The following is a 27,381-nucleotide window of genomic DNA, read 5'->3' on the forward strand; positions in this document are numbered from 1 at the left end:
CAGCTCTACTTTGCTCACCATTCTATTTCTTGCAGGGGTATCATCCAAGAGCTATACCCATTTTGTTAGAAGAGTCCCTGTTGCCTACAGTAACGGATAGACTAACGAGGTTAGGTGACATACAAGACAAAGCCAGGAAACATTTATTAAAGTACAAGGAAAGCATGAAAAGACAAGCAGACAAACACAGATCTGAGGCCCCAATGTATAAAATTGGTGACAAGGTATGGCTCTCCACAAAGAACCTAAACATAGAGGGATCCCGAAAGCTGCAACCACGTTTCATTGGACCCTTTAGTATAACTGCCATAGTAAACCCGGTAACAGTAAAATTAGATTTACCAAAAGAATATCCAGTACATACTACATTCCATGTGTCCTTGCTTAAGCCGTACAACCCAAAAACCCGACCTGAACCACCACCTCCACCCATACCAATTAAGGGAAATCTAGAATATGAAGTGAAAAGCATAAAAGACTCAAAAAGAATTAGTGGACGTCTGTTTTATTTAGTAGAATGGAAAGGATATGATGAATCTGAGAATTCATGGGAACCAGCATCATATGTACATGCCCCACAGCTGATTAGACGGTTTTATTTAAAAAACCCAGGAAAACCCCGTCCTGTAGGAGGGCCTTTGAGGGGGGCAACTGTTAGGGTTTGTGCACAGCAAAGAGCATGTCCCCTCTCACTGCACTAGTGGGTTCTGTAATAGCTCCCTTTTAAACTTACTATTCAAACCCTTTCTTATTATCTCACCTTCCCCCCCCCTTAGGCTTCTGTGTATGTTGTTTAATGTGCTGTTTTGTTTACACATTGGGCCTTGCTTTTACCAAGGCTTCTTTAAAACACTCCTCCCTAGGCCATGTGTTAATTCAACTCATTTGCATAATAACTGAAACTCTGCACACCTTTCAAGAACATGTGCAGCATGTGAGGACCACACCCAGCCCTTCAAACCACACCCAGCTCTGCTCACCTTTCAAGAACATGTGCAGCATGTGAGGACCACACCCAGCCCTTCAAACCACACCCAGCTCTTCGAACCACACCCAGCCCTGTCTATAAAAGGCAGCCCCCAAGCCTCACCCAGTGCTTGTGCTCGTCTACCTCCCGCTTACCTGAGAACAGATCCCTCGGCGCTGGCACTCCTGCTCTCTACAGACTTTCATTGGCTTCAATGGGCGCAGCTGCTGGCTCTTCCTTCTTCTGGTTTCCGGTTCCTCCTTGCCTCAGCCTCTCTCCTACAAACAACCTGCAAAAGAGAAAGAAGACAAGGTTAGACTGATCAGTATCTCTTGCCAGCAACAAGTAAGTGCAAATCTTTTTATTACCTGAAGGAACTTTGACAACAATTTCTGGATTCGTGTGTGGACGGTTTGAAGCAAGATACCTTCCACGAACATTGTGATTCAGGCTCTTTGTTGCAAGAATACCTTGCGGAGCTTTGTGAAACAAACATTGTTTTTTTTTTATGGAACTTTTAAGAATCGAACAGTGGAAACCATTAACAGCAAGGCAAACAGTAAATCAAGGACTTGCACAAATTACATGCTGTATTTTGATGTAAAAGTACAGTATTTATTTTCCAAAAGATTCTGGAGATATGGGAAAAGTGAGTCTGCTATTGGGAATTTAGGCTTTAGTTATATTAAGATGAATGTTTGATATTGGTAATTCTGATAACGGTATTTGTTTAATGTTTTAGAAGCTTTACAGTAATAGAAAGCACATCCCAGAGCAGTAACACATTCCAAACCTGGAAACTCGAGACCAGGATCCAAGAGGTACTTTTAGAAGAGAATTTCTAATAAATAAAGGGATAGTCAGGAACCCATTTAGGAATAGGTTGCACTTATCTGTTCTTTGTTTATGTTTCATTAGGCACCAGTTTCTACAGAAGTCAGAAAGGGCCGCAGATTTGTGCAGCACTTCAACAGTGGAAACGCAAGAACGGTGTTGTCTCTCTTTTTTATTTTATCCACTTCCCCCCTACCCTTGAGCTTCTGTTCTTAGTGCACTGTGTTAAAAACTAGTGTGCTGGAACAAGCAGTTTCAGGGTGGGGTCGGATTGTCTTCAACCTCCATCAGAACTGAACAAGAACTCAGGTGAGCTGGGCTTTGACAGTTTTCCACTACTGTAGGCCTACCTCTCCCATAGAATAACATTGGGTTGCCTTGCTACATCTAATAAGTGCTAACTTTTGATTGGGAACAAGTGCGCATTTCATGTTTGGTGTTTGGGAAATTGTTTTTTAAAGCCCTCTATAACGGTAAAGTCAGATGTTAAGTTACTATTTTGAAAATGCCACTTTTAGAAAGTTGCCATTTGTCTGCCTGAACTATGTAGTGCCTACAGCCTGTTCCTGGGTCACAAGACTGGGTGAGGTTAGCAGTTGGAATTTGTTTATTCCCCTGAGACTGCCACTCAATAGAGGGATTGGGTGTTATTGGATAGGGCATCAACTGGTAGGACGGGGGCCAGAGCTGGGCACAGCCCTACTTGCAACTGAACAGGCTGTGCCCTCCCTTTACAAAAGGACTTGCCACCACTGTATTGTTCCTGCAGTCAGCCTGGAGCTAGGCCAGGAAAGACAGGAAACTTTAGGAATTTCAGAGGGAATTTTCTAGAAACTTCTCCCACTTCAAAGAAGGCACCAGGTATAAAAATAGGACCCTCAGTCCCACTCTTCATTTCATTTTCTGGATCTGTGGAAGGACTCTCAGAGGACCACTTGCTGCTGTGGCCTGTTGTGTACTCCCAAAGACTGCTTTGCTGCACCTGGAAGGTCTACCTTGAACCCTCAGAGGCCTGCCCTTCTGTTTGATTGTTATTCTGCTCTTGAACCCAGGACTACCACAGTTACTCCGAGGGCTAGTTGGCTCACCTCCTGATCAGAGCCTCAGGGACGGAAAAGGCTCCAACTATCTTGAACCCCTCAAGTGGCGCCCTTCCAGTCCTGGTCTGTTGGTGGTGGTGCTACAGATGCCCAGATATCTGAAACATGAAATTTTAAAAAAAAGTTGGCTAAAAACTACAATGAAAATGAAGAGCAGACCTGGGCCCACCTGCTTGTCTATCCACCCCAGGTGCATCGCCAGTCGTCCTTAGTGGCAACTCCTGTTATCTTTTTGAGATCACTACCGGACCTCCTCCATAATCCACCTTAATCAACTCCCACAATCCTAACCGGCGTGGCAGCTGTGTGGTGCACCCCAGTCCTGGGCCTCTGGTTGCTGAAGCTTGCTGGATGCCTCAGAGTGGTGGGAGGAGATCAGCAGGGGCCATATGGATGAGCAGTGTTGTGCCTGATCAGAGGTGTGGCACCCTGTTGGAGATGTGGCAGGGCCAGACTTTGTCACCTCCGAGGACCAGTGATTTAGGGTTGGGTGCTGTGCCCTCTTCTCTTCTAGCTGTAGTGGCTGACCCACTGGCAGGCATGAGGTGGCAGCACGGAGGTCCAGATCCACTGGCACACCCTGGATGCAGGTGGTACCTGGACTTCACCAGGATCTGACTTGAACCTGCAGGCGGTTCCTAGGCCCCCAGGGACCTCAAGGTGTGGAGGTGCATGGTGTTAGGTGTGACCCATGCATGACGGCCTTTGGACCCGAGATGAATAGGAGGACTTGCCCCCCACTGTATATCAGACAAGGGGCCCAGTAGCAGTGCAGTGCTAAAATGTATGTGTAATTGGCATTTACATGATTGGCACATTTGATTTACTATTAGGTCCTTAGTAAAGTGCACTAGAAGTGCTCAGGACCTGTAAATTAGATGCTACTAATGGGCCTGCAGCACTGGTTGTGCCACCCACATGAGTAGCCCTGTAAACATGTCTCAGACCTGCCACTGCAGTGTCTGTGTGTGCAGTATTAAACTGCCAATTTGACCTGGCAAGTGCACCCACTTACCAGTCTCAAACCTTCCCTTTTTATATATATAAGGAACCCCTGAGGTAGGACCCTACGCAGCACCTTGGGCAGGGAGCAGTGTATGTTAAAGGTGGGACATGTACTGATGTGTTTTACATGTAATAACAGTGAAATACTGCCAAATTTGGTTTTCACTGTTGCAAGGCCTATCTCTCTCATAGGTTAACATGTGGGCTGCCTTTAAATATCTTTTAAGTGTATTTTCCCTTTGGCAGCAGATAGAAATAGGGACCTTGGTGTCTCAGAACTCACAATTTAAAAATACATATTTTGTTAAAGTTGTTTTTTAACTTGTCAGTTTGAAAATGCCACATTTAGAAAGTGGCCATTGTGCTGCTTAAACCATTCTGTAACTCTGCCTGGTTGTGTTTTCCCTGTCTGGGTCAGACTGACAGTTGGGCTTTTTGTGAATTCCCTCTAGACAGTGACACAAAGGGAGTTATATCCTGATGGGCCATCTGAGCTAGAGTGGAGGGAGGAGTGGTCACTTACACCTGAATGGGCTGTGCCTGGCCTTACATACTGCAGTCTCCAACCCACTGGTGTGAGTCTGAAGCCAGACCTGGGCAAGGCAGGATCTTGTGAACAACAGACTTTCCGTTGAAGTTTGCCTACTTCAAAGGCAGAAAGGATTATGAGTAGTGGACCCCAAACCCCAGATTTTTAGATTACTTCTGGATTCAAGAGGAACCTCTTCTAAGGAGAAGAGCTGAAGACCTGGAATTGGAGTACTGCCCCTTTGCCTGTGACTGTGCTTTGCTGCATTTGCTGCTTCTGTGTGAGGGTGGAAAGACTGGACTTTGTGGTATATGCCTGCTTGTGAAGAATTTGTTTTTGGTGTAAACCAGGTAATTTGTGTGGCAACAACATTTTCATTTTTTTCTATGGAGTATGACTCTTATTCTTTTGAAAATTCATATCTTGACTTGTGTATGTTGGATTTGTGTTGTTTTGGTCTAGATAAATATTGCATATTTTTCTAAACTGGTGTGGTGTCCATTTGGTAGTATTTTTACTGTATTTCTGTGTGTGTTGGTGCAAATACTTTACACATTTCCTTTAAGATAAGCTCCCAAGGCAGGGGTTATCTAAGTGTGTACCTCCATTGCCTGGACTAGAGTGAGGGTTCCTGTTTGGACAGAGTGTAAACGGACTGCTAACCAGAGACCCCATTTCTAACAGTGCCCTTACATGGTTGTGAGAAGCCACCCATCAAACAGACACTGACTGTGCTCCCTCTGCCCGTGCAGACCATTTTTCTGTTTAGGACCCCAGCTGCTGTGGTGCCCGTGAGGATCTTCAGGCAAGTGGGCTGGAAAAAAACTGACCCAACAATGCTCCTTCAGCAACTTTCCCTTCGGTAAGAGGTGGGGCCTAGCGGAAGACACACTTCTTGTGAACTGATGGACTTCCTATCTAGGTGCCTCATATTCTTGACATGTACCCTCTGACTGTCATAGCACTGGCCTGGTCTACTAGGACATTCATCTCGTAATGGAGGACCACACTTCTCTGTGCTGAGGGGCCATCTCCCAGGTGTACTTCCAGCTTCTTGTGCTGCCTCTAAGGATCCCAGAGCAAGTAAGAAATGGTAGAGCTCAGTGTTCCGGAGACTCATCCATGCTTTCCGTTGGGGTTTGGTCACCATCTCTCCATTGTCAGTGCTGGTGCCTTCGTTTCTGCTGTAGGTAGCTGTCCTGGGGAAAAGTAACTGCCTATCACGGAGCGCCCAACGGAAGATTGATAAATTTACTACGTGCCCCTTGAGTCTTCCAGACAACAAGCAATCTGCTCCATGGGCATTGGGTCCTCAACTGCCATAGAGGTGGCCGAAATGCTTTAGGCCATCCAGACATCCTGCAAGGTGCCAGAAACAAAAATTGGTGAGGTAAGAGTAGACGTGGCCCTTCTCTGTCAGGACCTTTGCAATGTTACCAGGAGGGTCACTGAGGTGGAGAGCAGAGTCTCTACTATTGAGGATGATGCTAAAGACCTGAAGGTAAAAGTGACTGCATTGACCACCACAACCCACAGCCTGGAGGTGAGGGCAGAAATTGCAGAAAGCTGCTCTATGCATAATAACTTTCATCTTGTGGGGTTCACAGAAGGTGTCGAGCCACCCGCCCTGAACGCTTTATAGAAATGTGGATCAAGTCCTAAGTTCCCAATTGGGTTCTTTCCCCTTAGTTTGTTATGGAGCGAGCTCAGCAGACCTTGGCTTAGAGACATTCACTGGGTGCGCTACCAGGCCCCATCATTGCAAGAATCGTAAACTACAGAGACATCATCGTACACCACATGTGCACCCAGGGGAAACTCACCTTTCAGTCAACTTCTCTTATGATCTTTCTGGATTACATGAGAGCAGTTCAGAAACAATGTAAATCCTTCAAGGCAGTGAAGCTAAAACTGAGGGAGATGACCGTGCAATATATGTTGCTCTTCCCAGTGAAACTGAAAGTGATCTTCCAATCTCACACCTACTTCTTTGACACACTGGGGGAAGCATGAGAAATTGTGGCAGTGAAAAGAACACTTTTATGTCATGATCTTCCTGGTGCAGATTCCAGGGATGGCTCAGCGCCCCCTGTCATCGCACCTGTGCAGTCCCATCCTTGCTTACGACCCAAATCCAAACGAGGATGGAGTTCCTGCAAACGTTCAACTTAATCCTCAGATAGAGCACATGGGGGCTCCGAAAGAGGTGGGAGGGAGTGATAGTCTGCTATCCCACTTCTGGAAGAGGACCTAGAGTCCAGTTGTGTTGAGGCTGCTGGCGATTAGGGGACCCCAGAGAGAAGGGAGCAACACTCATGACATGGTCTATACTGACATGACATATGGTTACTGGCCCTGGGATTGAGGGGCTTGATACATGCTTACACAAGATCCTGTTTTAGAGGAGGTCCACATTGAATACTGTACAATGTGTTCTGTGTTTGTTATTGGTGATTCAGCGTGCTAGATGCTTCTGAGTTGGAAGTGTGGGTGTGTTATTCATTGGGGGAGGGGTTTCTTTTTGTTTGTATTAGTTCTTACTTGTTAGATCAATCTATTTTTTTTAAATCTGTTTATTAAACATTAATAACAGGCAGCAGTACATTTCACCTTTAAAGTTTTGCATTCTGTTTCCACGCATATATATCCTTATACAATGTGGTTCATATTTTGCCGTACTGTAATGCAACATATAACATAACAACTTATAGGTGGCATCACATTTGTGTACCAGGAGTAGTTTAACGGGCATGTGGAGTGATTTGGGCTGTTCTTGCTTGAAGAATGGGCGTGGCGCTCCACCTGCGTCTATGTGCTGTGGGGGGGGACTGGTTGAGCCGGGTGGAGGCACAGCATTGGGAGTGGTATTGTCGTAGCATTCTAAGGGAACTCTGTTGGGAGGCGGTTATTTAACTTATTGTTGTGCGACTGGCGGATGAGAGTCTTGATTGGTGCGCTGTAAATATAATGTCTGGGTTATTTATGGGGGCTCCAGGGGGGGTGTGCAGTGTAGAGATTTGATGGGGATCATATCATGCAGGTTCAGGGGGGATATGTGTCATCTTTGGCCTCGATGTTAAGCACAAAATTATCCCAGATTTCAGCGCCGCCTTGGATCAGACCCCTGTGTTGTAACTTGTGCAATGTCTGGGCGTCTGCTTGCGAGTGACTGTGCAAGTCACGGAGCCAGGCTGCTTGTGGCGGGGCATGTACGGCCTTCCAATGCGTGGCTATCAAGCGCTTGAACACTACGAAGGCTAGGACAATACATTTCTGGAGGTGTTTGTCACCTTTGTCGCGCCGGTGTATGCCTAGTAAGCAGGATTCCAGTGTGGGCGCTAGGGTGTGTGCGGCGATATATTCTTGACCATAGAAAGTGCTGCAGACCAAGTATTCTGGGGCAAGGGTGAGGGGAGTGCGGCGTCCTATTGGGGCTTTGCTTGTGGTAATTCCGAGTAAGCTCCAGCTAGGAGCAGCTTGTACAGCTTTGTTATTATGTCTTTTGTATTGCCTATAGTGAGGATTGCGGTGAGCAGCTGAAATTCCTTTGGTTCGGCATTGCTGAGCCCACATATGTTGTTGAGTAGTAGTTTGAGTGCACTGTATGTCAAAAAGGCCCCGGCGTGAGTCACCCCTGCGTTCACTAGTTCCAAAAAGGAGCACAGCGTGGAGCCTGAGTAGCAGTCTCCTGCGTTTAACAGACTCATGTCGCGTGTATCATGATGTAATGAGAGCTTTTGGGCTACTGGGAGTTGTGTAAACAGCAGCAAAGGGGAGTAAGGGGGTGTAGCCGGTTGGTGTTCAACCCGGCTTAGGACGCCTCCGATTGGCGCTGGCCGCGCGGCGCCCACGGAGACGAAGACTGCTTCCCTCGTAGCCATGACGACGACGAGGCCGACACCTTCCCCGAGAACCCGGATATCCAGGTTTCCTCAGGAACAAAAAAAGAAGACGGACTGCATACAGTGGGCGAGGAGAAGGACGCAGAGGAGCCAGGAAGTGTTGAGAATGACAGAAAGAAGAAGACGGACGACAACCGAAGGACCGGGAACCACGGGGTTCACAGCGAAGCAGCCGACCCAAGAAGAAAGGGAAGGAACGGAGATACGCCCAAGGACCGCAACGCCCCAGGAGGGACGTGGCTGACAAAGGTACGGTCCTTTTTAAAGGACAGCCTTAGAGTAAACCGGGAAACCTACGGCAGGAGGGGAGAGGATAGGGACGATGCGGGAGGGGTGGAAGAGAGCAGTTTGGAGGGGACGGGGAGGTGATGAGGAGGTGCAAGGAAAGGGACTTTAAAACACAACTTCAATTTGTTTACTCAAGTACCCTAAAGAGCACTTAAAACAAAGTTCTTCTTCAAGGTGAAGCACAAAAAGGTGACTGTATTCACCCTCGCTCATATCCTACTACATACGCACCCGGGAGATCTATCTCTCTTTCTCTCTCCTTCTCTCTCTCTCTCTCTCTCTATCTCTCTCTCTCTCTCTCTTTTCCCTCCTGTCTAACCCTGCTACGATCTGGTAAACTATATGACCCTGACTTACCTGCAATTTTGTTATTTTTCCGGTGCGTCTGGGAGTGCGGCAGAACATCTTCGCCGGTCAAGAGGGAAGCTGGGAAGAAAAGAAAGGAGAGACACTTTATGGGACAAAGGACACCACCCTTGCACTGTTGACAAAATCAGAGACTATAACAAAGTATAAATAAATCACCACTATCACCCACTCGCGCCTCAGAGTCCTTATTATCACCTGGCCCACTGTTACATGGGGGAAGAAAGTTTGGCCTTGGACGTATCTGTGCCAGCAAGATCTGGCCACATCCAGCAACATAGTCTTTTTCTGTGGGCGATGGGGACTAACCAATAGCAAAGTAAGGATCAAGAGTGGTGCTATGAATTCTCCCAATGTTTTGCTCTCTTCCGGGAGGGGCTCGCTGATCCACATGGTTGGCCATTGCAGCTGAGCAATTTGGCATGCCCAATCCGCCCGCGTCCTGTGGGTATTGCGCTGTGGATAGTGCTACTCTGCGCCTGTCTTTGCCTCAAAGCAGATTAGTCATTAAAGAGTGCAGCGAGTGAAAGAGCGATCGTGGTAGGAGTATCGGGAGTGCAGTGAAATAATATAGGAATCTCAGGAGGATGAGCATTTTGATTATGGCTACCCGACCCATAGGGGATAATGGGAGTGAGTTCCAGAACGGTAAGGAGCCGCAGACAGATCTGAGTACTCTGTCAAAGTTGCCTTCCCTGAGGTTTGCTATGGAGTGATATATATGTATGCCTAATTATTTGAAGGTGGAATGTGACCATGGCAATTGATATTTTGGTAGTGTTGCGTGCTTGTCAACTATCATGGGGGTAAGAGGGAAGATGCTTGATTTGGACCACTTAATTCATAGGCCGGAGGCGATTGCAAAGGCATCCAGTATTGTCATTACCCCACCTATGGAGGTGGTATAATTGTGCAGGTATATCAGGGCGTCGTCCGCATATAGGGATATAATGTGGTGTGTGTTAGATTCTGGGATGCCCCATATATGGGCATAGGTGCAGAGCTTAATCGCTAGTGGTACCATGGCTATTGCAAACAGTAAGGGGGATAGCGGGAACCCTTGCCTAGTGCCTCTGCCTATTGGGAATGATTCAGAGATAACTTGTCCTGTTTTGACTCGGGCTGTAGGTTTAGCATATGGGCCCTCATTTTGACCCTGGCAGTCGACAGAGAAGTGGCACAAGACTGCCGGCGGTAGCACAACCCCGCTGACCGGCATGGATTTCATGGGGTTGGGAACCGCCATGAAATCCATGGCGGTAAGCACTATCAGTGCCAGGGAATTCCTTCCCTGGCACTGATAGGGGTCTCCGCCACACCCCACCCCCACCCGAGTCCTCCCCCCATACCCCCCACCCCCCTACCACCCCCTAAAGGTGGCAGGACACCCCTCCCCACCCCTACCCCCAACATTGCTACACAGACACACACCATACACGCATGCATACACCACCAACACGCATACCCGCACACATACCAACAAACATGCCTACAGACACACACAGTCATACACGCACACCCACATACAGACATACATGCAGACATCCATACAGACATACATACAGACAGACACACACAGATTTCCGAACACACTACACCCCGCATGCATTCACGCACTCACACACCCCCTCTACATATTCACACGCACACCTCCATGCACGCACACAACATCAACACCCACCACTCCCCTCCCCTAACGGACGATCAACTTACCTGGTCCGTTGATCATCCGGAAGGGGACGGGATCCATGGGGGCTGCTCCGCCACCAGCACCCCATCACCAGAACACCGCCACGCCGAATCACAGAATGTGATTCAGTGGGCGGTGTTCTGATGACGGGGCGGTGGAGGTGGAGCAACCTCCACTTCCCCGCCGACAGCCAGTATGGCTGCTGGCGGCTCTCCATCCGAAAAACGACAGAGGGCAGCCAGTAGTCATAATTCGCAGAGCGGAAAACCGCCTGCACTGGCGGTCTTCAGCACGGCAGTCCATCAGCGGTCTTTTAAAAAGACCGCCGAGGTTGTAATGACCACCATAGTGCTTTAATCCATCTAATGTAGCCGTTGCCAAGACCCAGCACTGTGAGTGTGCGCACAAGAAAATCTCAATTCAACATGTCAAACGCATGTTCTAAGTCTAAGGATATTGCCACCGCTTCTCCCCTGGTGTTGCTGTGCATTATACGGATTAATCTTCTGATATTTAAGAAGGTGCTTCTCCCTGGTATAAATCCAGATTGATCAGTATGTATCAGATTTGGTAGGTAAGGGAGCAATCTATTCGCTAGGATTTTCCCAAGAAGCTTGCAGTCAGCATTTAGTAGAGAGAGTGGTCTATATGATCTGACATCCAAGGGATCGTGGCCTGGCTTTGGGAGCACTACTATCAGGGCCTCGCACATGGAATCCGGTAGTTGGGTCCTGGTGTGCACCTCGTTAAACACCTCTAGGAGTGGTTGCAAGAGGTGGGTTGCTTGGGAGCTTAAATACTATACCGGTAGGCCATCTGAGCCCGGTGTTTTGCTGCGTGCCATCTGTGACAATGCTAGACGCACTTCGTCTATGGTAATATAGCCTTCCAGTGCGTCTGCGTTTTCAGTTAATTGTCGGTTTTGGGGGATTATTGACAGGAGTTCAGCTATTTGCTGCTCGGTTAATGGGGTGAATATAAGGAGCGATAGTATGTATAAAAGGCCTCATTGATTTCCACCTGAGTGTTGATAACATTACCTGAGTGCAGCCGGATCTCACCTATAGGTAAGGATTGCAATGGCTGTCGTACCAGCCATGCCAATAAACAACCTGATCTGTCTCCTTCTGTGTGTTGACGTGCCATGTAATGACTATAATCATGTTTACACAATCTGACATCTGCCTCTCTGTGGCTGGCCCTTAGTGATTTTAGTTCCTCCATCTGGCTCTCATTTCTGGAGACCGCCACTTCTGCCTTTCGCATCCTAATCTCTAACTCTTGCAATTACTTGGTTAGTGTGCGCCATACCCCTACTGAAGCTGCAAGACAACCTCTGCGTACCACAACTTTATGGGCGTCCCATTCGGTTGCACGTGTTGTAGTTGTGTTATTATTCATGGAGAAACAATTGGACAGGCACTTGGCTAATTCTGCGTGGAAGGGGGATCTGCGAGTGCCTCTGTCTGCAGGCGTCATGTTGGTATGCGTGTGTGTGTGCGGCCCCATTCTAAAATTGAGTATAACTGACTATGGTCCAATATGGTTCAGGCCAGATATTCTGCTGAGCATATTTTGTGAATTACTGCCGCTGATGTGAGGAGCATATCTATCCTGGTGTGCAGACTGTGCACTGAGGAATAGTAGGAGTATTCGCGATGTGTGGCGTGTCCGATTCTCCAGACATCTCTCAGGCTATTTTTGGAGACCCAAGTTACCAGGTCGTGAGAGGCGCGGGTGGTCGGGGCAGTATCAAGCGGGGGGAATGAGCGGTCCTTATGGGTGTCTAGGACGCAGTTAAAGTCGCCGCCCCATATGCTATCTGCTGCTGGGTCGTTGAGATTACTGGTCGTTAGTGTACCTAAGAAGTCACATTGGTTGGTGTTAGGGGCATACAGCGGTACCAGCTATAGGGGTGAGCTGTCAAGGTCACCCTCCAGGACCACATATCTACCATTGGGGTCTATCTGCGGCGATCGCCACTCTGCGAGCGAATGAGGAGGATGTGGTACCATATAATTGCCCCTTCCATTTTACGTGTGCACTGTCTAATGTAACAATTGAGAAGTGTGTCTCTTGTAGCATAGCTAGATGTATCTGGTGTCATCTAAGATAGGTGTGTACCCGCTGATGCTTACGCAGTGACGCCATCCCTCTTACGTTCCATGTAAGCACATTATATCTCGGATATGTTTTTGGTCTTGGGTAGACATGTAAGGTTGTAGGTTTAGCTAATTGTGGATCAGGCATGAACCTCGCCATGTTACTATTGGGGATATGCCCTCTGCCACCCAATACTGGCTTGTTAATGCCCCTGATTACATTGATCATGCTATTACTAGCGGAACAAATGTGACGTGTAATGCTGAAAATGTGTGGTCCATGAGAACGACATGGGGGAAACCCATTGGGTGATAAAAGAACTGATAACTTTGTAAAACATTAACTTTGGTTGTGTCAGGGTGGGTAGAATTCCGCCAGCTGCCACCTAGAGTGAATGGTCCATATGGAGCGGGGCGTGCATAGGGTTGATGGGATCTAGGCGTTGAGGTTCCCGGACCCTAATGCAACTGCTTCTTGGTGCGCCACCCAGGACCGTGGTTGCATGATCTACTGTGGTGTGTAGTATCTTGGATCCACAGTTCTGCCCAGTCGATGCCTGGATCTCTGTATGAGTTTACCTTTAATGCTGCTAGCTGGACACATCTCTCGGTTCATAAGTGGCCGGATACTAAGTGCTTATCATATATTGTCGGCCGTACCTGGAGTGAAGGGCGGGCCACGGGTGGAGTCCGTGGAGTCCGAGTGGGCGTCTTGGTCTAATTCGCCATCTGCATGACTGGATAGTATTGTTGGTGATACATTCACAAATCGCGATGTGGCCTGCAGTAGGAGGGAGCACTCCACCAAGGATTGCTCGGGTGTGGGTTTAGAGCCTTGTTTTTTGCGTTGCCTGCGTTTTGTCTTTGGGGGAGACCATCCCTCCTCAGGATTTTCAACGTCTGTCAAGCCGGCCAGGCCCTTGGCGGGCAGCCAGGTCCGGGCGTCTTCCGGTGTGGTGAAGAATAGGACTTGGGAGTCCTCTTGCACGCGGAGCCTGGCCGGATACAGCAGCGCATACTTGATGGCGTTCCGTAACTCGGTAAAAAGAACTATGTTTCCTCTGTACTTCCATAGTGAAGTCTGGGTAGGCTGTGATTATTGCATTTTGAATGCGTATAGGTCCTGTCTTATGGAATAGCTGCAGGATGAGGTCTCTGTCTCGGTAATTGAGGTCCCTTGCTATCAAAGGGCGAGGTTGTACTCCAAGTGGAGGGGGTCTGCCTGGTATTCTGTGGGTGCGTTCTATTGAGAAGAACTTCGGGACTTTATCTTGTAGGATCGTCTCCGTGAGCCACTGTTTTGCAAATAGTTCTGTTCCCTCTGCATCCTCAGCTCTGCACTTTAGATCATCTACTTCTGCTGTCAGGTGATTCATTTGTGTTTGTAATTCCTTCACTATCGGGGGAAGGGTTGCGGTGTCCTTTTCCAGTTCTGTCACATGATCTGACATGCATGTTGGTCTGCCCTCAATATGCTGACGTCTGCTGTGACGGATCCTGTTTGGCTTCTAAAGTAGTCTTGGTATCCAGGATGGCTTGTAATATCTTTTCAAACTGTGCTGTATGGGCGTGTAGAGTGAGTTCCATTTTTCGCAGTGCTTCGTGTCTCAGCTTGGTCATCAGGAGGGGGGGGTTTGATTCCATGGTCCCCGGGGGTGCACGTGGGGTTTTCGGTTTGCCCATTTGATGTCAGCGGCAGTGGGAGGCTAGAGGTGTTGTGCGCCCGGTCGTATGTGTCTGAGGCTGATCAACAGAACTAGGGTGCTGTGGTGCTGTGCAGGTTGGGCTTCTGTCTTGTGGAGATGGGGGATAAATGCAGGCCCTCGCTGCGGCGCGAGCGCCATCAGTATGCCCAATGAAGTCCAAGGTAGTTGTTTGCTTAATGCGCTGGAGGGCGTGTAGTCTGCGTTGTCATGTAGTCTAATTCAGCTCCTGATCTCCTGTGTCGTGTTGACCCCGTGTTCGCCTCTCTGCTGACGCGTCCTGGCCCGGACAAGGGCAGGGTTCAGTTCACCTCCCTGCTTTATGTTGTAGAGGTATCTGCACACAACCCAGCACTATGGGTCCAGCACAGCGCGGGCGCAGCGCCTGCTGTGTGGGTCCAGAGTAGGGAGCCACGGCCCCACTGTCTTATTTTCCGCTGGGGCTATCAGTCAACCAGGGCGCCAGGAAACTGCAGGAGAAGGGGCGGGCAGGGCAGTGCAGTACGGCCGTTGCAGCAGTGTTGTTATTGGGCCTCGGTCGCCATAGTTCCCTCCATTTGGGAGCGGGATCCAGGCTTTTTTTACATATGCCGCGGCTTGATTTGTGTCACCAGAGTCTTTCAGGCCGCGCCCGAGTCCGAACAGGCCAATCTTCTCGTTTCTGCCCTCCTTGCTTGTGTCGACATAAGAGTAGGGCTTAGCACCATGGCAGTGCTGCTCCGGCGGTGTCAGGCTCAGGCTCCGATCGGCGCTCGACTTGGGCGGGGGCCGCAGGTCCCGCCTCGTCTCCGCAGCGGTCGCGATTTGTGTTGACTGACAGCTACTATCCTGGAATCGAGTCTGCAGCTGCTATAGGGGGTTAGGGGCTAGGGGAACGCTGCTCTTTTCAGGGGGGTCTGGGGGCGCCGTCACCAGGATAATTGTAAGGGCCGGGAGCGGAGCTACAGATTATGCTGCCGCTCCGGTCGCCATGTTGTCCACCCCCCCTGTTAGATCAATCTTTATTCTCACAAACCCAACACTACTTACACCACTTCGACCTACTGTACCACCAGAAGCTAATCATACCCCCTAAGAGCCCTTATTGCTAAATTTCACCTCCTCTCCTGGAGTGTTAATGGCTTGCTTGACCTCATCAAGCATGTGACTGTCCTTTGTTTTATCAAGAGATACCTACTATGTGTTGCACTGTTACAGGAGACTCATCTTATGAGCACTAACTGTCCCTTTCTGCACAGATTTGGATATGAGCATGTCTTTCGTTCAGGGTACAACAGAGGCTCCAGAGGAGTAGCCACACAGTTCCACAAAAACTTTCCCTTTGCTGTGACTCAGGTCATAAACAACCTCAAGGCTGCTATATAGGGGTGGTTGGAACACTGGAAGGAAAACCTCACAGCATCTTTATTATTTATGTACCACCCCAATGGTAGAGGCAAACACTAGCTGAACTCACTGGAGTGCTCGCTAACCTGCCACCAGGGGTGGTGATCCTTGGGAATGATTTCAACACCTCTCTAAATCCCCACTTAGATGTCTCATAACACCTCTCAAGGCTCCGCCAGATGATATCTCAGGTTATTGATTCTTGGTGTGACTCCCTCAGCCTCTGTGATATCTGACAGGGGAGGAACCCAACAACACGATTGTATAAACATACCTTTGCAGCCACCAAAATTATTTTCCACCTAGATCTCCTTCTTCTTCCCGCACCCAATGTGATGCACACGACAGCCGCAAACAAGCTTCTCCAGGAGATTTCAGATCATTCGGCACATATGTCACATGGGGACCCCTATGTACGCAAACGGTCCCTCTGCTGCCCAAATGCCTAGTTCCTAACTGATGCATGGTTACGTATTAATATGTAACGCAACTTGTACTTCGAGATAAATACGGGGTCGGTCAATAAAGAAGGCTCCGTCTGGACAGCTGACAAAGCCACGATTCAGGTGTTACCAAAACAGTCCTTAAGCATGCAGACGGGGACAAAATCCATCACGGAGCATAAAACCCACATCCTACACCTTGAGATGCGGTCGGGTTACAAGCCTGACAGGGCTATGCTTGGCAGATGGCCAGCGCTTGAAGGACAGCAGGAACAAGATCCAAAACAAGAGAGGACTAGTGGTTCCGGCAGGTAGGCAGGTAGACAGGCTGCAATAGGGCCAGCAAAGATTAACAATAAACTCTGTGAAATTGGCCCTAAGTCTCTGGACAGCACTGATCAGACTACATATATGCAAGGTGATGGTCCACAATCACACAGTACGTTAGTGCTGGGGGACACACTGATGTGTGCAGGGTGTTAGATTCTTACTCTGGCACAAGCCAATATAGTAAAGAACCTGGGTGCAACAACAGACCCCCTGTCACCCGCAAAAAAAAGAAGGAGGAAGCAGAAGGAGGCGTGATGCCAGGCAAAGGACCCAGAGAGAGCAAGCAAACTATGCTTCTCAATGCAGGCCTGATAAGCCTGGATGAAATGCGGGCTCTGGCAGGTGCTGGGCCCCAGGGAACAGATGCAGAAGAGACTTGCATACAGTCTGAGGTCAAGAAATTAGCATTTGAGTAAAGCGGCTCGGGAGAGGCTGAATCCGCTTTTGTCCCTAACATCCTAGATAAATCTGAACTGCAATGCACGGGGGAGCCTGTAGTTCCAAAGGGGGGCAAATATACTGAACACAATATTGATAAGAGTAATCCTCTAGATATTTGCATAGGGAAGAGGGGTGTGGTTAGCAATACTAAGTTGCCCACCAGATTGGGCCCCATTGAAGCAGGAGATGAAGGAGATGAAGGGAAGAATGGAAGAAACTCAGATGGGTCTCAGGAAGGAGGAGATAAGTTGTACTCGCTCACTAAAGACTCAGAGTTTACCAGTAGTTACCCCAGTCTCAGTGAGAATTAAGCTAGCGTCTGTCCCCTGAGAGTGGAAATAGTTTGTCAACTGCGCCTGGCTTCACAGTAAAGCGGCAGAAGCATTGCAGCATTAGCTTAAAGTAAGGTCGGCTTCAATGGCAGAGAAAGACAAACTGAGACAGAAAACAGCAGCCTTGAAGTGGGATTACTCATCCATAAGATTGACATATCAAGAAGGATGTCCCGAGATCTCATCTTTGGTGGCTGGCATTGGGTAGGGGCATTGTGAGAGTGACCTTACTGCCAGCACAGACAACTCAATGTTGCACCTCATATATGGTACAATAAAACACCTACAAACATAAACCCAGGGAGAAAGCCAGAGGGAAAGGCTGGCTAATAAACACCTTCAGGGTACAATGAGGAAGGTGGCTAAAACCTGTGGAGAGATTGCAAAGAAGTTGAATTCATTTGATGGGTGAACACCATTAATGGAAGCAGGAGTGGAGGTCTTAAAGGAGCACACTGAATCACAGGGAGGGCAACTCTCTGATATTATGTGTAACCTGGAAGACTTCGAGAATTGTGAGTGGAGGAACAACTTGTGCTTCCACGGGATTAAAGAAGGGGCAGAAGGCAATGGCATTTGGGCATTTATGCTCTGCCTCCTGAGGAATGCCTTCCCTGAATTCTTAAACTGGGACTGGGAATCAGAGGTTCAGAGGGTGCACAGTTTCCCGATAATGAGGGGCAAAAAACATGGTGCTGATGCGAAACACCCAAGGGGAATCCTGTTTTTTTCAGGAATTTTTTATTGAGGAAAGCTTTTCTTTAAAGGGCTTGGCCTGATGCCAAGAGATGTTGTGAGGATACTACCCAGATGTCTGCCAGGTCACAACAGAGCACAGGTGGAGGCTGAGACAGCTGATTAAATCCTTTCAAGAAGCCGGGGCAAAAGCTTTTTTTACTTGCCCCTGTGCGTTTGAATAACCTATTTAAGGGGAAAATCAGAGTGTTCACTTTGGAGATTTTAGCATAAGAATATTTAAATGAATGAATCCCTCAGAAGCTGGAGTAATTATAGGTTGATGATGTGCGACAGTGGTAGGGCTGTTGAGGCAGAAATGATATAATTTGTTTATGCTTCTGTTATGTTTGCAGGGGGTGGGAGAGGCAGTGTGCTGCCCTACTTTTCTCATGAGGTTTATTGGTCCACTCCCAAGTTGAAGTTTGATGGATGGTATGTCATATCTTGTTAGTAAAGTGGATATGATGATGTATCTTGTAATCTACTGGTTGGGGAACCAAAAAGAAATTGGTCTCCACATCCACTTTTTTGTTTTTTTTCACTGCGTTTTTTTAGATGGTTAGATATTTTGCGTGTGGTGCTGGTGGGGAAAGCCTGTAGGGGCATGCAGGGAGCCATCACTGTGGCTGTGGGGGGTCTGATTGCTTCAAGTGGTAGGAGGGAGGAGGGTCTGGGGCAGGAGAAGGGGTTGACTGGTGGGGTGGGAGAGCATGCATTGGGGAGGAATAGGTGGGAGCAGATATACAAGACACTTGAGAAGGGAAAGGAGAGGAAGGAGAGATGTGCTATAACAGCCAAAGCAGAAATGAGTTCAGATTGCAGCAGGGGTGAAGAATATGTGGGTAGCTGGAAACCGATTGCCGGTTTAAAGGGCATGCATGACCACTGAGATGTCAAGAGAACTATCCTTAGGTATGGCTGGGCTAGCTCACTTATACACTGCTACTGGGATAATGACTAAGTTACAAATAGTCTCTATTAACATATGTGGTCTGAGTAATGCCCAGAAAAGGAGAAGAGAAGCTGAAGATTGGAAAACTCTAAGGGTAGATATATATTGTCTCAAGGAGATGCATATAGATTACTCTAATAAGCATTTATTGGAAACTCTTGGTATGACGTTAGTGACTAGCAATATGCAAAATAAATAGAACACGAGGGGTTGCTATGTTTGCCAGAAGTAGGGGTGTGATATTATCCGTCATGTGGCAGAAGAATATGGAAGATGGGCTATATTCGAATTTTGATACAACATGGGGGTTTTACTCTGTTCTCACTGTACAGTCCAGTATTAGATGACCCTGAAATGTTAGATTTCTTAGCGGTGGAATTAGCAGAGTGGCATGCTCCCTATGTGGTTTGTGTTGATTTGAATTTCAATGGGTCTTGGTACAGCTTGAAGGGGACTGCAGGACTTAATTTCAGCTGATATACCAATCATAAACCTAGGGTTCTTACAGCCCTCCATAGTTTGCAAATAGAGATCGGTCTGGTGTAAGTCTGGCTAACGTTGAACGTGCCAGATCCAGGATATATGTATTATTCTGCTCCGCATGGATTACTAGCTCAGCTGGTTTATTTCCTTTTGTCTCCCTAGCTAATGACAGGGGCACGTTTGGAGCTACTCCCAGGCTTTCTCTCTGACCATAACTCTCTTGTAATAGAACTCACTAAGAAAAGGCTGAGAAGTGGTCGGAGCTGGATCTTCAAGAGGGGATTGATGACCAATCTCAATTATGTAGATCATATGAATATATGGAGATCGGAGTTTTTGGAATTCAATAGGGCAGTGCCTCTTCAGAAGTTGTATGGGACACTCTAAAAGCCGGTGTTGGTGGAGAAACTTAAACGTTTTGTCTCAGGTGCTATCAGCAAACTCAAGGCTTGATCAGGGAATTATATTTGAATCTTAGCTCAGTGGAAAACTGTCTCGTCTTAGTGGTAACAGAAGGCTTAGGCCTTGATGCTGCCCTACAGCAGGTTGCAATTGCTAAGGCTGCACTTAACGGTATATCAGCCAAAAGGTAGCAGAAATGTTTCTCTCTAGGTGTATGGAATGCTACAATTGTAATGAAATGGTAGGGCAACCCTTAGCGGTACATACCTATCAGAAGGCAGTTGTCAACCTTATCAGGGAAATAAGGAATCTGCAGGGTAAGTTGGTCTCGGACCCTAGAGATATAAGATGAGTTTTTTTAGAGTACTATGAAGAACTTTAGAGTGCGCCCCCTTTAGGAGTGAACAATATAAGAATGTGTTTTTGGGTAATGTAAGATCAGATAGAATCACCCAGGGGGAATGGAAGAGATTTGGGGCAAAATTTACTACTGAGTAGTTAGAAGCTGCAATCCGAGAGCAAGCCTTTGGAAAGGCTTTGGGGGCGGACACAGTCCTTTTAGAGTTCAATAAGACTTTTAAGACTGTACTCCTGCCGGTTATGCTGGAACTTTTTGTTCAAGTGCAACAAGGTAGTAGTCCTCCAGAATTTTGGTCAGTAGCCAATATAGGTGGTCATTACAACCTCGGCGGTCTTTTTCCAAGACAGCCGAGGGACCGCCGTTCGGAAGACCGCCAGTGGTGGCGGTTTGCCGCTCGGCCTATTATGGCCGTTGGCAGCTCTCCGTCCTTTTACGGACGGAGAGCCGCCAACAGTCATACTGGCGGGAGGCGGAGAAGTGGAGGTTGCTCCACCTCCACCGCCACGCCAACAGAACACCGCCCAGTGAATCACGTCCTGTGATTCGCAGTGGCGGTGTTCTGTTGGTGGTGTGGTGTCGGCAGAGCTGCCCCCATGGCTCCCGTCCCCTCCCGGAGGATCGACGGAACAGGTAAGTTGATCGTCCGTTAGGGGAGAGAGGTGGGGGGGTGTTGTGTGTTGTGTGGGTGCATGGGGGTGTGCGTCTGTGTATGTAGAGGGGGTGTATGAGTGCGTGTATGCTTGCGGGGGTGTTGCGTGTTTTGGGAATGAGTGAGTGTATGTCTGTGGGTATGTCTGTATGGATGTGTGCGTGTATGTTTGTATGTGGGTGTGTGTGTCTGACTGTGTGTGTGGATGTAGGCATGTATGTCTGCGTGTGTGCGTGTATGTTTGTAGGTGGTGCCTGCGTGCGTGTCGTGTGGGTATGGGTGATGTGATGCTGGGGGTCAGTGTAGGGAGGGGGGCCCTGCTACCTTTGGGGGGTTGCAGGGGTGGTGGGGAGGTAGGGGAGGGAGTCGTGGTTGTGGTGGGGGGTGGGGGAGACCCCTATCAGTGCCAGGGAAGGAATTCCCTGGCACTGATAGTGTTTACCGCCATGGATTTCATGGCGGTTCAAACCGCAGGAAATCCACGGTGGTAAGCCGGGTCAAAATACCGCCGGCGGTATAGTGACGTCCGCCAGTCTGGAGACCCAGGTCTGACGGGCGGAACAGAGAACCGGCGGATGACCATGGCGGTAACCGCCATGGTCATAATACAAAAAAAAAGACTGCCAGCCTGTTGGCGGTCTTACTGCCGCTTCTCCGCCTTCCGCCAGGGTCATAATGACCCCCATAGTGTTTTTAAAAAAAAGGAACAAGCACCACAAGACCGGGGATCATATTGGAAAATAACATTAAGAAACAGAGATGACAAGATCTATTCCAAAGTCCTTGCTTTTCAGTTGAGCTCTGTCTTTGCAAATTGGTTTCAGTCAACCAGCATGGATTTGTGCCAGGGAGAGACACCACTGGCCAGATTAGAAGGGTCATAACACTGTTTGATGGTACTAGTGTAACAAATGAGCCCATAACATTGGCCCTGTTGGATGCTGAGAAAGATTTCAAGGGGGTCAATTGGGAATTTCTTTGGAAAGTCATGGTCTCATTCTGGCTAAGGGAATGTTTTATTAAAGCAGTTCAGGCTATCTAAAATAGGCCGGTCGCCCCCCTACAATTGATTGGAGATCAATCAGGCACTATACATATTGGAAGTGGTACTAAGCAGGGCTGTCCATGCTCCCCATGCGGATCATGTGGCAGTAGTAACAGCTAACCTGGATGTGGCTTTGAGGGAAATTAAAGCAGTGGCATGTAAATTTAGAAAGTCCTCAGGGTATTCATTGAACAGAGGTAAAACGCAGTTGGTGGTCAACAGCTACAACACTACTCAAAATACTTGGATGGTAGAGCATGTGGTGTATCTAGGGATCGATATCAGTGCTAAAGTGGACCAGATAGTTAAGGTAGATCTGATGCTGATCCTAGGGAAAGCAAAACAGGACTTCAATAGATGGAATCATCTGCACATGTCCATAAAGGGCCGGTGTAACATAAGTAAAATGCTATTTGTTCCAAAAGTTCTTTATCTCTTTCGGGCTAACCCTCTAGAATTTGAAAGGTCATGGTTCACAGCTATGGATACTTTGATCAAAAGATTTATATGGTCAAACCCAGGATGGTGAGTAAATATTTTGCCTTTATCCGGGAATGGGTTGGATGGTCTCTACCGAACGTAAAATATATCAGATCGACCATTGCACTCCAATATATGAGCTCCCTTTTGGTAAGAAAGGAGGGGGGGCAAAAAGTGGTTGATTATCTACCAAAAATGTATGAATTGCTAATTGTTTCAATATCAAATGGCGCTTGTTAGTGTTGGTGGAACCCGGCTACTACAAGAAAGTCTGATTTAAGGTACTAGAGGCTGCATTCAGGAACTGGATCTCTCAGTGGAAAAAAGTGGGCCTTGGCAGGCTTAACCGTATACCCCAACTTTTAATAATTCCCTCTTGCAAGAAATATTTAGGGATGGGTGTCTGGCGAGGTGGAATCATAAGGGACCATGGAAACTAGGGGTTTTCTTTGAGGGCACCGTGAGAACTTTCGAAGATCTTCAAGACTGTTATGGTCTAGATCACAGAGGGTTTTTTAAGAACCTCCAAATACGGGATTTCTTATATAAGAAAATTGGTGGGCCGGCAGTGTTCTTAAAGGAGATATTGACAGGGGCTAAAGGATGCTCAATAAGTTTATTGTATACTTTACTTAGCTCCGAACTACCTGATGATCTAGAGATGCATAATGATAAGTGGCAATCAAGAATCAACACTAATGATCTTAGCTTCTTTGAATATCTTGCGCTTAGCTATACCATACTCTGCCCATCTGGGCTTCAGGCACAACATTATAAGACTACCTTTGATTTACATACTACCCCTGCAAAAATAGATAAGCACGGGGGCAGAGGGGACGCAGTGTACAATGTGTGTATATGGCAAAGTGGATCTTACCCATATGTTTTCAACATGTACAAGGCTGGACCCACTGAAGGACAAGATTAAGAAACTCTTGAGAGAAGTGTTGAAACATAATGTGGAACTTAATCAGAGTGTTATGCTTTTAATGGTATCCGAAACACCAGAAATTACAGAGCGAAGGTCTTTCATCTTTATTGTGATGGCTGTATGGCGCCTGTGTTTGGCTGCCACCTGGCTTGACCTACAGCTACCATCTTTTCAACAATGGTTGGACACCTCCTCACTTTTTTCAATTTGGAGACGGCATTGTATCAACACAAGGGAAGGAAAGCCAGGTGTTAGGGACAGGAAATTTGGGGTCTATTGGTGGAGTGTGTTAATGCTCGCCATCCAGCAACTACGTAAGGTGTAGCAGTGGAGGACAAACAATATTTGTTATATATATATATATATATATATATATATATATATGTATATATATATATATACATATATATACCTCTTCCTACTCCGACATGCTGAGCACTTTTGCCACTTTAAGCACTGTCAGCGAATGTCGGCCGACAATCGCGTTGAGAGGAGCCATTAACCAGGGCATTATTCGTTAATCAGAGTCTTTATTTTTTTATTGATGAAATGTTGAAGCCTGCTATACTGTGTTATTTATTACTATTTTATGCTCCACTTAAGGTAACAATCATGCTTATGTATCAATTAAATAGCAATTTTTTCTCAGATATGTAGGACTGTTAAAATGTTAAACTGCTGTTGCTCTAAGATACTTTCTCATGAGATATTAATTATATATATGGTTTTTACCTCCTCTCCCTTTCTGTGATAGTTGTAATGAATTGTTTATCAAGCATCTAATAAAAAAAATGAATACTACTAAAACCCACCTTAACACCTGGAGAAATCTCCCCCTGAGCCCAGTAAGTCAAAATGCAATCATCAAACTGGTGGTCCTCCCCCACTTCCTAAATACACTGTAGAACGTCTAGCTCTATGTGCATAGCCATTGGTATACTCAGGTTGTGGAAATTTGCTGCTTTCTCTGGTGGGGGTCACCGCTCTTGTATCGCCTTTACCAAATGTCAAAGGTCAGTTTATGATGGAGGACTAGGGATAGAGGATAACCTATTATATTACTATGTTCTCAGCTCTTAGTGATAAATGGGTGAAACGGGGTTGGAGAGACCCAGAAGATCAACTTTAGTCAGCCCATCTTGGACTCAATAATATGATGCACATCCTATAAAGTCACCTCATCCTATCTCAAACAGCAAACATCACCAACACTATGGGCAGTTTTAAGAGCCCCTTGTGCCACTTTATTGCTGCCTTAGCATCTTTTTCTTTATGCTAAGGCCGCACTAAGGTGGCTTTTTCCCTGCACCATATTTACAAAGTGCATTGCACCCCTTTGTAACCCTTTGCACCACATTATGCATGCATCACGCATAATGTATGCAATGGGGGAGTTGCAGCGCAAGTAGGCCCGCAAAAATGGTGCAATGAAACCTACATTTTCGCCATTTTTGGTGTCATTTTTAACTTCTGCTGAAAGCAGGCATTAAAAGGATGCACCCATTGTAATCAATGGGCCTTCATGGACTTTGCTCCGCTAGGATCAAAATATTTGACGCTAGTAAAGCAAAGCGCCACAATAGCATTCAAAATGTTGATGCTATTGTTCCTAATACCGCCATTATGTGCTGCATCATAAATAAAGTGCACACATGGTGGCGTTAGGAGGGCGCAGGGGGGTGCAAAAAAAGTGGCGCTGGATTAGATGCAGTGTCACTTTTCTTAAATTCAGCACTATATTTCTAACCTGTGGGGGGCTAAAAGATCTTTGGGCTGGGACAAGAAACTAACTCAACAAACACCTCTATGGAGAGGTCGATTGTCTTAATCACACAGTGTGACTGGAGGGCTTCAGGGGATGGGCTTGATCGGGGTTACTACGCTAGGAGACATTTGGAGTGTGTAACACATATGCTCATTTCAAGATCTACAATTAACATATACACTCTCACATATGCAATTCCATAAATACCTGCAATTACAGCACGCACTCACAGTATACCATGCTGAGCTCAATGACCTGTTTGAGTTCAGCACACTGGAGGCTAAGCTGCTCATGGGTCACCTGGGCCAAAATGGTACCTCCCAGATCTACTGCTCTCTGGTGTGTAATGCCCAGATGGTTCCTGAAATGCTCCGGCATGGATGGGAGCAATGGGTTGGGGATTTAGAGGATGCTAAATGGCGTGAGGCCTGCATGGATGGCCCTCTGTGCTATACCAACGCGCCTGTGAATGATTCATCTGCACTACCTGCATATGACTTACTTTACACCACATCAGCTCTGGCAAGCTGAAATTCTCACAGACTCTTATTACACATGTTGCTCACTCCCTAATGCTGACTTCTACCATATGGTGTAGCAACGTCAATCTATAGGGCACTATTGGAAATGCACAGCTCAGTCTTAATCTCATGGGTCGGACAGGGCTATTGTGTTAATGCCAAAACTAATGCTGCTGGGTCTTTTGGATAAGATAGAGGGAACCTGTGGGAATAGAACGTTTGTAGGCCAGCAACTGTGATTGCTAAATGAGACATTGCCCGCAAGTGGAAAAGTCAATACCCTCTGACATTATCAGAATAAAGGGCAGGTATGGACTGGTGTGCCAAACAAGAGGAACTGGTTTATGTTGCTAGGGGCTGTCCTCGCAAATTTGCCAAGATTTGGGGCAAATGGGGGACTACTATGGTCTTTGTATGATATCTGGAGGCATGACTCTTGTTAAAGGTGTTTCAAATTAACTACATGAAAAAGTGGGTAGAAGTGGAGCGTGGGGTTGTACATGTACAGTTCCTTGCTGTTGTTCTTACGCTTCAAAATTCAACTCAATACAAATTTGTTCCTAAAAATTTTTCATGGTTAGCAGTTCTTTGGCAAAGGGGTAACCAGCCACATTGAACTCTTGTCGGTACAGCCTCCAGCCTTGACCCATTGGAGATCTTAGACTTCAAAAAGAAGACAAAGAGCTTGATTTGGAACTCAGCAGATGGGTTACACGTCACAACGGTGATGGATATCCAGTTTGCCGAAATCTTAATCCCACAGGATAGAATGGGATTTAAAATTTGGCGAATTGGATATCCGTCACCGTTGTGACAGATTAACCTATCTGCTGAGTTCTAAATGAGACCCTAAGGCCGAACATGGGAATCATCACGATAACTTCATCCAACGGTGATGGCACATCCTCCATGCACACAGCCTGCAGCCTTGCCCCGTTGAACTTAACTTTACCTTCTCAGACATGTTTTTTTTCACAATGTTTTCAATGTCTGAAGGTAAGCTCCAATGGGGCACAATCCACTTTTAGTTTCTGACTTGTGCTCCATTACAGTCAGCTATATTTTTAAACTTTGATCTGGTCTTGCAGTACTAGATTAAATAATGGTTGGTGCTTTGATCTTTTAGGCACTAGTTGTTACCTTAAGTGTGAACATTGTTAACACTGGTTCTAATGACTGGTTTTGTGTTGTTTTGGTGTCACATAATTTATTAAGATTTACTCTATTTTTCTATTTTTCTAAACTAGTGTGGAATTTTTCCTTTGTTCTGTTTTCAAAACTGTTTATGTGCTGCATGCATACTTTACACATTGTCTCTGGGTTAAGCTTGGCTGCTTTTGTGCTGGACTACTAGAGAGTTAATCACAGGTTAATTTAGTTTCTATGGTGATTCACCCTGACAGGGATTGTGGCTTCAAAGAATGCCAATATGGGCTCAGCATCATGCTGTTTGTTTTACTAAGGATTTATTCAAAATCAAATTCCTAGCCAAAGTTGAGCTACACTGCTTTGGTTCAGTTTGTATCTGTCTGTGACAATCTAACCCGAGTATGATCAGAAAGGTGTTTAGGGAGATGTGCTACCTCTTTATTATTCATATCCAGACCTGCCTCTATCAGATAGTAACCTACCCAAG

The sequence above is a fragment of the Pleurodeles waltl genome, chromosome 9, assembly GCF_031143425.1.
Source record: "Pleurodeles waltl isolate 20211129_DDA chromosome 9, aPleWal1.hap1.20221129, whole genome shotgun sequence".
NCBI classification, from domain to species: domain Eukaryota; kingdom Metazoa; phylum Chordata; class Amphibia; order Caudata; family Salamandridae; genus Pleurodeles; species Pleurodeles waltl.